Consider the following 15,868-nt stretch of genomic DNA (forward strand, 5'->3'; position numbering starts at 1 on the left):
AATTCCAACAAAAAGATTTTTCTCCAATATAAAACATAGCTCAAAAATACCATTCTCAATATTCTCCTTTAGCCTGGAGTTTCCTATATATTTATATTCAAGCTACTTCAATGAAAGTTCCCTGATTTACAAATATCTACTCTCTGAACAGCTGTTTCAAGATACACAAAAAGAAAATGAACGATTATTTAATGAATTAAAGTCACTAATTTTCAACCACTAGCCTTATCAGGATTTCCTTTACAAACTGTGGGTCATACTAAATACGCCCAAAAGTCAGAATAGTGGTTCAAGAAGACAAGATTAAAATGAATGTGGTTTTTGGCAGTTAACATTGACAGAATAACATTCCTTAGACTAGTTACTAAGTAATTTACAGTGCCTGAAAAAACTGTTTTTTTGTTTGTTTTTTGTCTTTTTGCTATTTCTTTGGGCCGCTCCCGCGGCATATGGAGGTTCCCAGGCTAGGGGTCGAGTCGGAGCTGTAGCTGCCAGCCTACACCAGAGCCACAGCAATGCGGGATCCGAGCCGCGTCTGCAACCTACACCACAGCTCACGGCAATGCCGGATCCTTAACCCACTGAGCAAGGGCAGGGACCGAACCCGCAACCTCATGGTTCCTAGTCGGATTCGTTAACCACTGCGCCACGATGGGAACTCCTGAAAAAACTGTTTTAAAGAGAGGTGTTGACTTTTTTTTATATCCCTGCTCAATAGCCCAGATATCCAAATACTAAAAAATAAATGAGAAAAATAAAGCAACATTTTGAAAATATTCTCATCAGCCCATGTGTCTGAGCAGATACAAGCATTTAAAACTTAGCATGTGAGAAGAGACACCCTGATATATCATACTAAGCAGTGGCCTGTTCTTCTTTAAGAATAGATTAAACAATCATAAAAAGAGCTATATTTAAAAATTGAAAAATGCTTAAATATTAACAGTAATTCTCCTCATAGAAAATATTAATAAAAGAGAGGACTGAAACATTTATCTATTTATTACACAGGGTGCATACATAAAACAACAGGTCCTTTTAAGTCACTTGCAGCTGTCCTCAGCACCAATCTACCTCTTTCCCTTCACAATAAATTTTCAAAATAAGTTACTGAATCCATGTCCTAACCTGCCACATACTTTCCGATCAACTACAACCTGACTTCCACTCATGCCCAGAGGGCTGTAAGTCAAGTCACCAACGATCTCCTAGTTGCTCAAGCAAATGAGCGGTAATCTGTCCTCACCTGGCTGATCTCGCTAAGCCATGAGAGACAGGGTTTTTAAAATGCCACGTTTACCGGCTCCATAGAACCATTCTTTCGTGGTTCTCATCTAATCCTTCAGAAATCTCCTTTACAGCTTTTTCACTAGCTTTTCTTTCTCTGCCCATCTCATTACATACCATCATCCCTGGGATTCTGTGTCTGAACTTATCTATTTTCCTTGCATGTGCTCTCCCTGGACAATCTAACATACTATTAGTTTTTCAAATAATGAGGAGAAGCTTTGATTACCAATCTACATCTCCAGCCCGAACTTCACTCTTGGCCTCCAACCCCATTACAAATACAAATGGAATAGCCCAACCTCTGATTCAACACACCCAAAACTAAATTCATTACATTTCCCCTGAAACATACTTCAATGCAGGCCAAATAAAGCAGAGGCATTGCCCAAGTCAGCTTCTTGGGAAGGCAGTTGAGCCAACTTAAGAAGGAGGTCAGTTTCATTGCTAAAATCTGGCTGGCACAAGAAACACAGGAGAGTAAGCACAGAAGTCTCATTTCTTGCCTCTGACAATGACTCCAGCTGGAAACACAATTAACCGGAACTGAGTAAAAAGATGGGTCAAATTGACAGTGATAGGGCTAGAGGTCAGGGTGAACAGTGAGACGGAGAGTAAAAGCAAAGCTTAACCCTGTGCAACCCTTCAGGAAGAACAACAGGTGCTGCCTGTCACACAGAAAATCGAGCCACATGTTTATAAAGACAACCTACAGTTGTAGGTACAGAGGACAGGATTACAATGAAGTCAGCATTACAGTGCTTGTGCCAATCAGGAAGAGACGGTGGCTCCATTCCATTCACTTCGGGGTGCCAAAACTAACACAGAAAGAAAAGTCGCAGTTCATTAGTAAGACTCCCTAACATGCAAGTGCCTCTTTACTCCTCTTCAGGAGTAAATCTATAGGAAATATAAATTTTTCCCTTTTGCTTTTTCCTAATGCTAAAATATTTCAACAGCAATCCGAAAACATTCTCCCAGCATCTTCATTGATTCCAAATACTAAGAAACAGACTTTTCACTATAAAGATAAGTAATGAGACATAGAAGACTTAAAAGCTTAAAAAGGGGGCTAATCGAATGCCCTCCTGCCAAAGAAACTTATATAAAATGTATACACACACACACACAACTTATATGAAGATATAAGATAAAGTGTACTTTTGTGTTCTCAGTGTAATTAGAGTGGACATTTCAGATATAAAAAGGAAATAAACAATCTGTGATCATAAAAACGTGTTTAAAAATGAAAAACAGGATTACCGAATTTTGAAACCACAATGTAAGAAGAGAATGGCAGATTAAATGTAGCATAAAATCAAATCAGAGAATTAGAAAACTAGTTCAAGAAATATTCTGAGAACACATACAAAAAATAAGGGGACGAATATAATAAGTGAAAACACAAGAGCTAAGAAAGATAAATTCAAAATCTCTAACATCAAAATAATATGAATTCAACCAGCTATAATGGAAAAAATAAAAATCATTAAAAATAATAATAATATGAATTCCAGAAGGCATAAATAAAACAGAAACCAGGGAAAAAATAATTAAAGAAATGAGTGATAATGCCAGTCAAGACTGCATTGGAGAAGCGACTAAAGGAATAACTTAAGACATCTCCTTTAGCTAGGACAAAAACGTAATGACAAAAAAAGAAATTCCATAGTATTGCCAAAAAGACCACATATAAATGCTGGCAAGGAAGTAGACAAAAGGGAACCCTAGTATACTGTTGGTGCAGCCACTATGGAAAACAGTAAGAAGATTTCTCAAAAAAACTAAAAATAGAACTACCATATCATCCAGCAATTTCACTTCTGTGTATACATGCGAAGAAAATGAAAATGCTAATTCAAAAAGATACAGGCTGGAGTTCCCGTTGTGGCTCAGAGGTTAACGAATCTGACTAAGAACCATGAGGTTGCGGGTTCGATCCCTGGCCTCCCTCAGCGGGTTAAGGATCCGGCGTTGCCATGAGCTATGGTGTGGGTCACAGACACAGCTCAGATCTGGCATTGCTGTGGCTCCGGTGTAGGCCGGCAGCTGCAGCTCCGATTAGACCCCTAGCCTGGGAACCTCCATATGCCGCGGGGGTGGCCATAGAAAAGATAAAAAAAAGATAAAAAGAAAAAAAAGATACAGGCACTCCAATGTTCACAGCAGCACTGTTTACAACAGCCAAAATATGAAAGAAACTTAAGTATACATCAACATTTGAATGGATAAAGACGTGACACACACACACACACATTATGTAATGACTTTAAATGGAATATAACCTACAAAAATACTGAATCACTCTGTTGTACAGCTGAAACTAATATAATAGTGGAAATCAACCATAATTTTTAAAAATGAAAAGGCTTATTTAAAAAACCGAAGGTCCACAGGCTCCAGTTTCAGAAACAGATAAGAAGAGGCTGAACTGTCACTCTGGACAAGTAGGAAGGCATAAAGGTTCCTCTAAGTAGAGGGACAAAGTCAAACTCATCAAGAAACCAGAAGCAGGGATGGAGTTCCTCATTCATGAAAAGCAGTGCTGGTGATCACCTCTGAAAGCCACAGGCACTCAGGAAGGCAGAGCACACAGACATTCCCACAAAGCCACCGCATCAGCCGTTTCACTTGAAAGGACAGAGTTCAAAATGAAAAGAGGCCTTTGTTTCCCCAAACCCCTACTACCCAGCTTAAAACAAATCATTTCTAATAATAATAATAATAATTAAGAGGGGAAAGCCAAGAGCTCAAAGCACAGAGCAGAGAGCCATGAAGAATACTTCCAGGAAGCAACATTACGTTCCAATCAAGAAACAGAATCGTCATTGGTTTGTGTCTCCTATTTTCCCTGTTTTCTGAATGGGAGTTCTCCAGCCCCTCTTTTACCACTGTGCAGGTGGCTATATATTGGGGCAGTGGGGGCAGGGTGGTAGATAACATATGACTTTAGTTCACAGGTGCTTAGAATCAAAGAGCCCCTACAGGGAAGCCTCAATTAGACCCAGATATGATTTTTATTAAGTTTATTGAGGTATGATTTATGTACAATAAAGCCATACCCAATTAAGATGTAGTTTGATGAGTTCTGACAAATGTATACAACTGTGTAACCACTACAGTGAAGGTATATTCTTCCCATCACACCCAAAAATTCTCTTGAGTGCCTCTGAAATCAGTCTACTCCCTCCCACAGACTCAGGAACCCTGCATTTTGCTGAATCTTGTCTTTACGGAATTAAATAGTATGCAATTTTTAGGTCTGACTTCTCTCATAAGGAAAGCTTTTTTGAAATTTAGCCACATTGCTCCATGTATCAAAAGTTCAATTCTTTTCACTGATCAGCAGTATTCCATTATTTGGACGAACCTTAATTTGTTTCTTTATTCATGTACTGATGGACACTTGTCTCCACATTTTTGGCTTATTATAAATAAATCTATGAACACTTGAGAATTTATGTAGACATATATTTTCATTTCTCTTACCATCTAGGAATAGAATCATGGGGTTATATGATAAACTACCTAAGACTTTATAAGAAATCAGTAAACTGTTTTCCAAAACAGTTGTGCTATTTTATATTCCCTTCAATGCTTCCAGAATGTATGAGCCTTCCAGTTGCATGACAGTGTCACCATACTTGGTTTTCAGTGTTTACCCTTTTAGCCATTCTAATGGGTGTTCAGCGGTATCACATTGTGCTTTATAATTTACATTTCCCTGATAAAGAATGATGTTGACCATCTTTTCACGTGTTTATTAGCCATTTATGTGTGTATAGTGTCTGTGAAATCTTTTGCACATTATGGAGCTCCCGTCGTGGCACAGCGGAAACAAATCCGACTAGGAACCACGAGGATGTGGGTTCGATCCCTGGCCTTGCTTAGTGGGTTAAGGATCTGGCGTTGCCCTAAGCTGTGGTGTAGATTGCAGACATGGCTCAGATCCAGCATTGCTGTGGCTGTGGTGTAGGTCGGTGACTGTAGCTCCGATTAGACCCCCAGCCCGGGAACCTCCATATGTCGTGGGTGAGACCCTGAAATGACCACCAAAAAAATTTTTTTTAATCTCTTGCACATTAACTGAGTTGTCTAGTTTTCATGAGCTGTAAGAGTTCTGCACATATTCTAGACACAAGTCATTTATCAGATATATGTATTTAGAATATTTTTCTTTGTATGTGGGGAGCCCCATTTGTTCAAGATATAATAACTCTATATTTTCTGGATACAATATGCTAATTAAGAATTTTAAAATCCATGTTCATGAAGGAACACTAGTATGTAGCTATACATTCTTATAATATCTTTGTCTTCTTTTGAAAAAGAATACAGACTTAAAATGAATTGGGAAGCATTCCCTCTTTCTCTATTTCCTGCAAAAAAAAATTCGTGTAGGATGGTATTTCTTCCATAAAAGCCTGATAGAATTCACCAAGGAAGCCATCCGAGCTTGGAGACTTCTTTATGGGAAGGTAATTAATCATAAATTAAATTTCTTGGTATATATAGGGATACTCAGATTTCTCATTTCTTCTGGTCAGTATTGATTTTTATGTCTCTCAAGGAATTTGTCTCTTTCATCCAAGTTTTCACTGATTAAAAAAAAGTCTCACAATATTCTGTCTGTGGGATCTGTGTGGAGTCTCTTCTTTCATTCATTTGTAATATTGCTAATCTTTAATTGTGGCAAAATACATGTAACATAAAATTTACCATCTTAACCACTTTTAAGTGTTAAGTGGTGGAAGTACACATTGCTGTGCAAGCAGAATCACCATCCATCCCTAGAACGTTTTCATTTTCCCAAACTGAACCACTGTACCCATTAAATAATAACTTCCCTTTCCCCTCTGCCCTCAGTCCCTGGCAAACACTATTCTACTTTCTCTCTCTATGAATTCATATGTCATATAAGTGGAATCATACAGTATTTGTCTTTTTGTGACTGGCTCTGCACCTTCAAGGTTCACCCAAGTTGTAATGTGTCAGAATTTCCTTCATTTTCAAGGCTCAGTAATATTCCATTGTATTATATTCCACATTTGTCTTTGCACTCATCGAATGCTTCCACCTTTTGGATACTGCAAATAATGATGATGTACATGGTGTACAAACACCTGTTTGAGTCTCTATTTTCAATTATTTTGGATATATACCCAGAAATGGGATTTCTGGATGATAAAATTATATTTTTAATTTTTTGGAGGAATTCCACAATAGCTACACTATTTTACATTCCCACCAACAGTGCACAAGGGTTCCAGTTTCTCCACATCCTAGCCAACACATTATTTGTTTGTTTGATATTAGCCATCCTAATAGATGTAAAGTTGTATCTCATTATGGTTTTGATTTGCAATTCCAGAATAATTAGTGATCGTTTCTTTGGAGAAATGTCTAATCAAGTCCTTTGTCCATTTTTTAATCAGGTTGTTTGTGGTTGTTGAGTTGTGGGAATCTTTACATATTCTGGATATTCACCCTTTTTCAGATGGGTGATTTCAATTATTTTCTCCCATTCCATGTGTTGCCTCTTCACTCTGTTGACTGTGTCCTTTGAGGCAAAAAAAAGGTTTTAATTTTGATGTAGTCAGTTTTACCTAGGGCTTTTTTGGGGTTGCTGCCTGTGCTTTTGATGTCATATCCAATAAATCAATGCCAAATCCATTGTCATGAAGCTTTCCCCCTCTATTTTCTTCTAAGAAAAGTTATAGCTGTAGCTTTTACCTTTAGGTATTTGATTCATTTTGTGTTAATTTTTGATTATAATGAAAAGTAAGAGTCCAAATTCATTCTTTTGCACTTGGATGTCCAGTTTTGCTATACCACTTGTTGAAAAGATTGTCCTTTTCCCATTTAATGGTCTTGGCACCCTCATCAAAATCATTTGACCATATACATAGGGGTTTATTTCTGGGCTCTGTATTCTACTCTCTTAGTCTATATGTCTGTCTTTATGCTAGTACCACACTGCTTTTGAAAAAATTTTATCCAATCATTTATTTGTTCATTCATTTGTGATTAACTGTGTTCCATAGTACAGTGACAGACCTTAGGAATATGACTCTAAGAGACTGTCCCCTCAAGGAGCTTTTTGAAGAGGAACCAGACTGATAGCAGAATGGAATACACCCCTTTTATAGTTAAAGCGCATTCTCAAGCAATCTTCAGAAACCATGAAGTCATAAGAAAAAAAGGTTTTACTTTTTTTGGGGAGGGGTCACACCTGTAGCATATGGAAGTTCCTGGGCCAGGGATTGAATCCACATCACAGCAGCAACCTGAGACACCAGATCCTTAACTCACTGCACCTCAAGGGAACTCCAAAAAAATCCTTTATTGATTGCTACATAGGGGGCACCTAAGTATGTGGCCTCTATGTGATTATTAGGGACAAATTCTGGCGTCCCCATTACAAAATTTGGTCAGGGTGTATTATGAGTTAAAGGGCACACTCACATTTACAGTGGTGTCTGTCTTTTGTATAGAGGTTGGTTTGGGTATATTTCCTCTTAGCTTCAACAAATACTGAGTACCAAGTACATCTGAAATCTCCATGGGTGATGTGTGGATTTAAATAATTTGGGTATTCACTCTCCAAGGGTTTTTAGTGTTTCAATATAGCCAGGCCAAAAAAAAAAAATCCTTTTATTTAACTCAAAAACTGCTAGTTAATTTTTAAGTAAAATGCAAAAAAAAAAAAAAAAGGAGTTCCCCAGTGGCTCAGCAGGTTAAGGATCAGGTGTTGTTACTGCTGTGGCTCAGGTCACTGCTGTGGTGCGGGTTCAATCCCAGGCCCAGGAACTTGTGCAAGCCATGGGGATGGCCAATTAATAAATAAAGCAAAAAATTTAAAAAAAAGTTCTTCCATTATGAAAGGTAAATAAAACTGGTAACATGTCTAGTTTGCCAAGTTTCCCAGCACAAATACCAAATGTAAAGATGAACTATAGTGTTGTGTACAATTCTCTTTCTTCATGTATCTTAAAACTAGCATCAACATGGACTGTCCTGTAAAACAGCCTCATTTCCTAGAAACAAGAAGACTATGCTATACCTGGATTAGGAAATCTTACAGATCCTTACTATATCCAAAAATAATAATGATGGAAAAACAGATTTAAAATATTTACACAGTTGTAACATTTCTACGATTTTTTCAACTCAATCAATTTGCATGGCCACTTTTCACCTCTTCTTCTTTTCCACATCGCTTTAATCTCTATTGTGAGGTGCAAGCTACCAATAGAGGGGGTGAGGCTAAAACTGCTATTGGCACAGAAAGCTCACTTTATCTTTGAGGATAGCACAATACTGTTTTGATTACTGTGGCACTGTAGTTAAGTTTTGAAATTAGAAAACGTTAGAATCCCAGTTTTCTTTTTCTTTTCCAAGACTGTTTTATCTATTCATGTCATTTGAGATTCCATATGTATTTTAGGAAAGATTTTTCTTTTTCTGAAAAAAAAAAAAAAGCAACTGGAATTTTGATAGAGATTGCATTAAATCACTTTGGGTAATACTGTACATCTTCACAATATTGTCTTCCAATCCACATACGCAGGATGTCATCTATTTACTGGGGTCTTTTTAAATACCTTCCAACAATCTTTTGTAGGTTTGTTTTTGTTTGTTTGTTTTGGTGTACAGGTCTTTCATCTCCTTGGTTAAGGTTGTTCCTGAGCATTTTATTCTTTTTGATACTATTGCAAATGGAACTATTTTCTTTTTCTTTTTCTTTTTTTTTTTTGTCTTTTGTCTTTTTAGGGCCACACCTGCAGCATATGGAGGTTCCCAGGCTAGGGGTCTAATCGGAGCTGCAGCTGCTGGCCTACAGCACAGCTACAGCAATGCCAGATCCAAGCTGTATCTGCGACCTACACCACAGCTCATGGCAACGCCAGATCCTTAACCCACTAAAAAAGGCCAGGGATCAAACCCGCAACCTCATGGTTCCTAGTCAGATTTGTTTCAGCTGCGCCACAACGGGAACTCCCCAGAACTATTTTCTTAATTTCCTTTTCAGATTGTTCACTGTTAGTGCATAAAAATACCACTGATTTTTGTTGTGTTGGTTTTGTATTTTGCTATTTTGTTGAATTTATTAGTTCAAATACTTTTGTGGAATATTTAGTTTTGTGTATATAAGATTATATCAGAGTTCCTGCTGTGGCACAGCAAGTTCAAATCCAGTGTTGGCTCTGTCACAGTGCAGGTTCAATCCCTGGCCTGGCACAGTGAGTAAAGGATCTGACATTACCACAGCTGTGGCATAGGTTGCAGCTGCTGCTTGGATTCAATCCCTGGCACAGGAACTTGTACATGCTGCAGGTGGGGTCCGTATATATATAAAATCTGTGTACAGAGATAATTTTTCTTCTCTGTTTTCCATTTCAGTGATTTTTCTTTCTTTTTCTTGCCGAATTACTCTGGTTAGTACTTCTATGCTGAACAGGAGCGATGAGAGTGAGAATCCTTATTACTGCTCTTAAAGGCGAAGCTTTTTCTTTCACCATTAAGTACAATGTTAACAGTGGGATTTTCATATATGGCCTTCATTATTACAAGGCAGTTTCCTTCTACTCCTAGTTTGTTGAGTATTTTTACCATGAAAGGCTGTTAAATTTTGTCACATGCTTTTTCTGCATCAATTGAGATGATCATATGGTTTTTATCCATCGTTCTGTTAATGTGATGTATTATACTGACTCAGTTTCATTTGTCAAATTTTCCTTGCATTCCAAGAATATATCCCACTTCGTCATGGTGTATAATGCTTTTAATGTGCTGTTGAATTGTTTGCTAGGATTTTTTGAAGATTTTTTTCATCAGTATTCATCAGGAATATTGGTTTATAGTTTCCTTTTCTTGTAGTGTCTTTCTCTGGCTTTGGTATCATGGTAATGGTGGCTTCATGCTGTGAATCTGCAAGTATTCCCCCCTCTTCAATTCTGGAGGAGTTTAAGGAAGACTGGTGTTAGCTATTCTTTAAATGTTTGACAGAATTCACCAATGACGCTATCTGGTCGTAGGCTTTTCTTTGCTTGCAGGTTTTTGAATTTGGCTTCAATCTCCTAATAGTTTTAAGTCTATTCATATTTTCTATTTCTTCATGATTCAATCTTGGTAAATTGCGTGGTTGTACAAATTTATCCATGCCATCTAGGTTACGCAATTTGGGGGTTATAATTACTCACTGTACTCAATTAGAATCCTTTTTATTTCTGTAATGTCCCTTCTTTCATTTTTTATTTTAGCTGAATCTTTTTTCTAGCCAATTCAGCTAAAGATTTGTAACTTTTAATTTAAAAAAAAAAAAAACTCTTGGTTTCACTGGTTTCCTCTAATGTTTTTCCATTCTCTATTTTTTTTAAAATTTTTTATTATAGTTGATTTACAATGTTCTGTCAGCTTCTCCTGTATAACAGAGTTCTCTATTTCTTCTCTAATTTTTATTATTTCCCTTCTTCTGCTAACTTCAGAGTTTGTTCTTTTTCTAGCTCTTTAAGGTGTAAATTTAGGCTATTGATGTGAGATCTTCTTTTTTAATGTAAGTTTTTATATCTATAAAATCCCCTCATAGCACTGCTTTTGCTGCATCCCATAAGTTTTGATATGCTGTGTTTTCATTTTCATTTGTCTCAAGATATTTTCTGATTTCCCTTTTGATTTCTTCTTTGCTTAAGAGTATGTTATTTAAGCAATGGGATCCTGCCGTATAGTACTTGGAACTATGTCTGGTCACTTGTGATAGAGCATGATAATGTAAGAAAAAAGAATGTATACATGTATATGTGACTGGGTCACCTTGCTGTGCAGCAGAAAATTGACAGAACACTGTAAATCAGGTATAATGGAAAAGATAAAAATCATTATAAAAATAAAAAATAAATTTAAAAAAATGTGCTATTTAATTTCCACATATTTATGATTTTTCAGTTTTACTTCTGTGACTTTTAGTTTACCTACATTTTAATCAAAAAGATACTCTGTCTGATCTCAATCTTTTAAAATTTATTAAAACCTTTTTGTAGCCTACCATATGGTTTTATCCTGAGAACATCCCACGTGCACTTGAGAAAAATGCATTCTGCTGTTGGGTGGAACGCTCTCTAGACATCAGTTTGGTCTACTTGGTCTATAGTGTTGTCCCAAGTCCTCTCTTTCTTTATGGTCTTCGGATTGTTCTGTCCCACTGAATATGAGGTACCGAAGTTTTCTTACCATTACTGTACAGCTATTTCTCCCTCCATTCCGTCAACACCTGACTCATATATTTAAGATTTCTGATGTTTGGTGCAGGTATGTTTATAACTGCTGTATCTTCTTGGTTCATTGACCCTTTTACCATTATACAACTTCCTCCTTTGTCTCTTACAACAGTTTTTTACTTGAAGTCTATTTTTTTTTTAAATCAGAAATAGCCACTCTTGCTCTCTTTTAGTTACTATTTGCATGTAATATCTTTCCATCCTTTCACTTTCAATTTGGGTGTGTCCTGAGACCTAAGTGAGTCAGTCCTTTGTAGGTAGCATATAGTTGGATACTGGTACATTTTCACCCATTCTGCCAAGCTATGTCTTTTGATTGTGGAGTGTAATCTATTTACACTTAACGTGTAACTTATCAGAGGTAGGCAAAGACATATTCTATTTTATTGACTTCCGCATGTCTTATAGCTTTGTTGTCCTTCATTTCCTTCTTTACTGCCTATCTTTGTGTTTAGTTGAGTTTCTGTAGCAACACTTCCTTTTTTTTTAGGGCCGCAGCTGTGGCATATAGAGGTTTCCAGGCTAGAGGTCCAATCAGAACTTTAGCCACCGGCCTATGCCAGAGCCCAGCAATGCGGGTTCCGAGCCACGTCTGTGACCTACACCACACTCACGTCAATACAGGATCCTCAACCCACCGAGCAAGGCCAGGGATCGAACCTGTGTCCTCATGGATACTAGTCAGGTTCACTAACTGCTGAGCCACGATGGGAACTCCGATAATGGCTTATTTGTGGCTACCATGGAGCTTATTTTTAAAAATCTAAAGTAGCAACAATACATTTTAAACTTCAGTGGCACAGAAAAACTCTACTCCTGTTCAGCTCCAAACCCTCCAACTTTATGTTGATATTATATACCCATTAATATATTTATGATTACTTTATTCAACTGTCTTCTTAATCCCATCAAAAATAAAAAGTGGAATTATAAACTAGAACACAATTCCACGGGTTTTTATATTTGCCCATGTATTTCTCTTTTTCTTTCATCAAACTAGAACTTATCAATTTTATTTAACTTATTTTTTAAAAAATCAATGTTTGGCTCCATTGGTTGTTCTCTATTGTTTTCCTGTTGCATTGATTTCCACCTTTATCTATTTTATTTCCTTCACTACTTAACTGAATTCATTCAGCTCTTATTTTTCCAGCTTCCAAAGGGAGAAGCTGTGATCACTGATTTTCAATTTTTCTTCTCTTTTGACACAAGCATTAAAAACTCTAAATTTCCCTCTAAACAGTCCTTTAGCCACACCTCATAAATTTTGAAATGTTGTATTTTCTTTATCATTGGGTCAAAATATCTTCTAAATCCCCTTGTAATTTCTTTTGTGACAAATGGGTTATTCAAAAGTGAGTTTTTTTAAATTAATAAACATTTGACAGCTTTCCTGGGTGTCCGATAATTGTTTATTACTCATTAAATTCCAATGAGGTCAGAAAACATAGTCTGTGTGATTTTCATCCTTTGAGACCAACTGAATTTCTTTTATGATCCAGACACAACGTATCTGGATGAACATGCCACACACACTTGAACAATGTGTAATCTGCACTTACTGGGTGGGGCATTTCTTAGATGTCAATCAGGCTGACACAGCTTAGAGTACTGTTCAAATCTTCTGTATCCTTGTTGATATTTTGGTCAAGATGCTTCATCAATTCCTAAGAAAGCGATGTTAAAATCTGCAACAACGCAGATTGTGGATTTGTCTATTTCTCTCTTCAGCTCTATTACTTTTTGCATCACGTAATTTTTTTTTTCTGCCAGTTGGTCCTGGTATTGCATATGTCTTATTTTATTTTTTCTATTTTATTTTTTAATAGTTATTTCCCCAATACAATTTTTTTTTCTATTGTACAGCATGGTGACCCAGTTACACATACATGTACACATTCTATTTTTGCACGTTATCAGGCTCCATCATAAGCGACTAGACATAGTTCCCAGTGCTACACAGCAGGATCTCATTGCTAATCCATTCCAAAGGCAATAGTTTGTGTCTATTAGCCCAAAGCTCCCCATCCACCCCGCTCCCTCTCCCTCCCCCTTGGCAACCACAAGTCTATTCTGCAAGTCGATGATGTTGCATCATGCATTTTTTAAGCTCTATTATTCGATACATACACATGTATAATTACATCATGCTTATCGATTGACCCCGATATCACTACTAAATGATTCTTAGTCTCTGCTAATCCTCCTCTTCACAAAGTCTGTTTTATCTGATATTTAAAACAGCCATTTCAGCTTTCTTATATTTATTGTTCCCACTGTACATCTCTGTACATCCTTTTACTTTTAATTTACTTGTCCTTTTATTTAAGGTATGCCTCTTATAGATAACAGAGAATTGGTTCTTGCTTTTTTATCCAATCTAACAACTGCTGCCTTTATACTGGAGTGTTGAGTCCATTTATATTACATAATTATTGATATGGTTCTATTTAGTCTTCCATTTTGCTACTGGTTTTGTACTTGTCCCATCTTTCTTTGTTCCTTTTCTTTTTCATCTACTTTCTTTGACTGTGTTCACTGACTATTTCATTGTATTCCATTTTAATCCTACTCGTTATATTTCCTTCTAAGCTATGTTTTTAGTACTTGTTTAGGTATGTGCTGGGCAACATCTAGAACACCACCCCACAACTCTTATGTAAGCCCCTTTCCATGAAGGGAGACTGAACCTAGTGACTTACTTCTGAGAACCAGAATCTGGCAAAAATGGTGGGTTGTCACTACCAAAATTACCTTACAAAAAGACTCTGGATTCCCTCTTGCTCACTTTCGCTGATGTAAGACAGCTGCCAGAGTGTAGACTGTCCTACAGAGAAGTCCAAAAGCAAGTGACTGAGTGAGGCCTCTAGATGCCAGCCATAAAAGACTGAGGCCCCCAGACCAGCAGCCCACAAATAACTGAATCCTGACAAATACATAAGTGAGAACAGAAATGGATCCTCCCCTCAGTCAAAACTTTCAACTGAGCCCCAGCCAATACTCGGATGGCAGGCTTATAAGAGAGCCTGAGCCAGAAAACCCTGCTAAGCTATGCCCAACGAATAATAAATGTTTGTTGTTTTAGGCTGCTAAGATTTGCAGTAATTTGTTATGCAGCAAAGAGATAACTAATTTGGGTATATGGACATGAAGTGCCCCCTAAAAATACAGAAGTGTCCTCTGAACCAGGCGGTGGCCAGAGTCTAGGAGGATTTTCAGTAGTGTGCCAGAGAAAGGCAAAACGGACTTGAATCAGATGTTAGTAGAAACTAGGAATTTGAGGATATTGCCAGTGAGGGCTCAAGAGGAAGCGAGAAATGCTTTTCATATAGTGGCAGAAAGTCACAGCATCATCTTTAGTAACATGGAACAGAAAATGTGCCTAATGAATTGGGTGACTGCTACAGCTAAACAAAGTATATCTTGCTGCTTATAGTAAAATGCAAGAGGAGAGTAATAAGGTCAGTGAAGGACAATAAAAGAAAAAAGAATCAGAAGTTCATGATTTTAAAAATTTCAGTCTCTCCAGATAGCAAAATATGCTAAATTAAGAAATGGCACCCAAGCTAAGTTTGAGCACTGTCTAGAGATTAAGAGTATAAATAAAAACTTTTGTTAAGCTCGAAAAGACAAATATCAGAGTACTACATTTACACATAAAGACCTTTAAAAAGACTAAGGTTGTGGAGTTCCCGTCGTGGCTGGCGCAATGGTTAATGAATCCGACTAGGAACCATGAGGTTGTGGGTTCGGTCCTTGCCCTTGCTCAGTGGGTTAAAGATCTGGTGCTGCCATGAGCTGTGATGTAGGTTGCAGACGTGGCTTGGATCCCGCGTTGCTGTGGCTCTGGCGTAGGCCGGTGGCTATAGCTCCGATTCGACCCCTAGCCTGGGAACCTCCATATGCCGCAGAAGCGGCACTAGAAATAGCAAAAAAAGACAAAAAAAAAAAAAGACTAAGGTTGTGCATCTCAAACAACAGGGCTTCTGGAAAACTTGAGGACATTGTCCTTCAGTCTTTTGAGAAGCAACCCAAGGTAAAAAGGACTTATCTTGAAGAGCTTCTTATAAGCGCCTTTCGTCTAAGGGAATGAACACACACCAGATGCACAGGAGGGCTACAAAGTTTTTGAGAAAATTATATTAGCAAAATCACTGCCCTTGGGTTGAAAGGGACAGAGTACAAAATGTAAAAGGGCCACTGGACCCCTAAAATTCTTCCAGAAGGAAGCAGACCAAGAAAACTACTTACCTGCAAATACAAACTACCCCACTGCAAACACATACTATCTCTCATTTAAAAAG

General features: G+C 37.4%; 1 protein-coding gene across 9 annotated transcripts in view; it reads right to left on the minus strand.

Annotated features, from left to right (window-relative positions):
• CEP112 (centrosomal protein 112) overlaps nucleotides 1-15,868 on the minus strand; it is a 475,548-nt gene that overhangs the window by 431,627 nt on the left and 28,053 nt on the right. The gene's annotated exons all lie outside the window — the stretch shown is intronic.

Source organism: Sus scrofa, chromosome 12, assembly GCF_000003025.6.
Source record: "Sus scrofa isolate TJ Tabasco breed Duroc chromosome 12, Sscrofa11.1, whole genome shotgun sequence".
NCBI classification, from domain to species: domain Eukaryota; kingdom Metazoa; phylum Chordata; class Mammalia; order Artiodactyla; family Suidae; genus Sus; species Sus scrofa.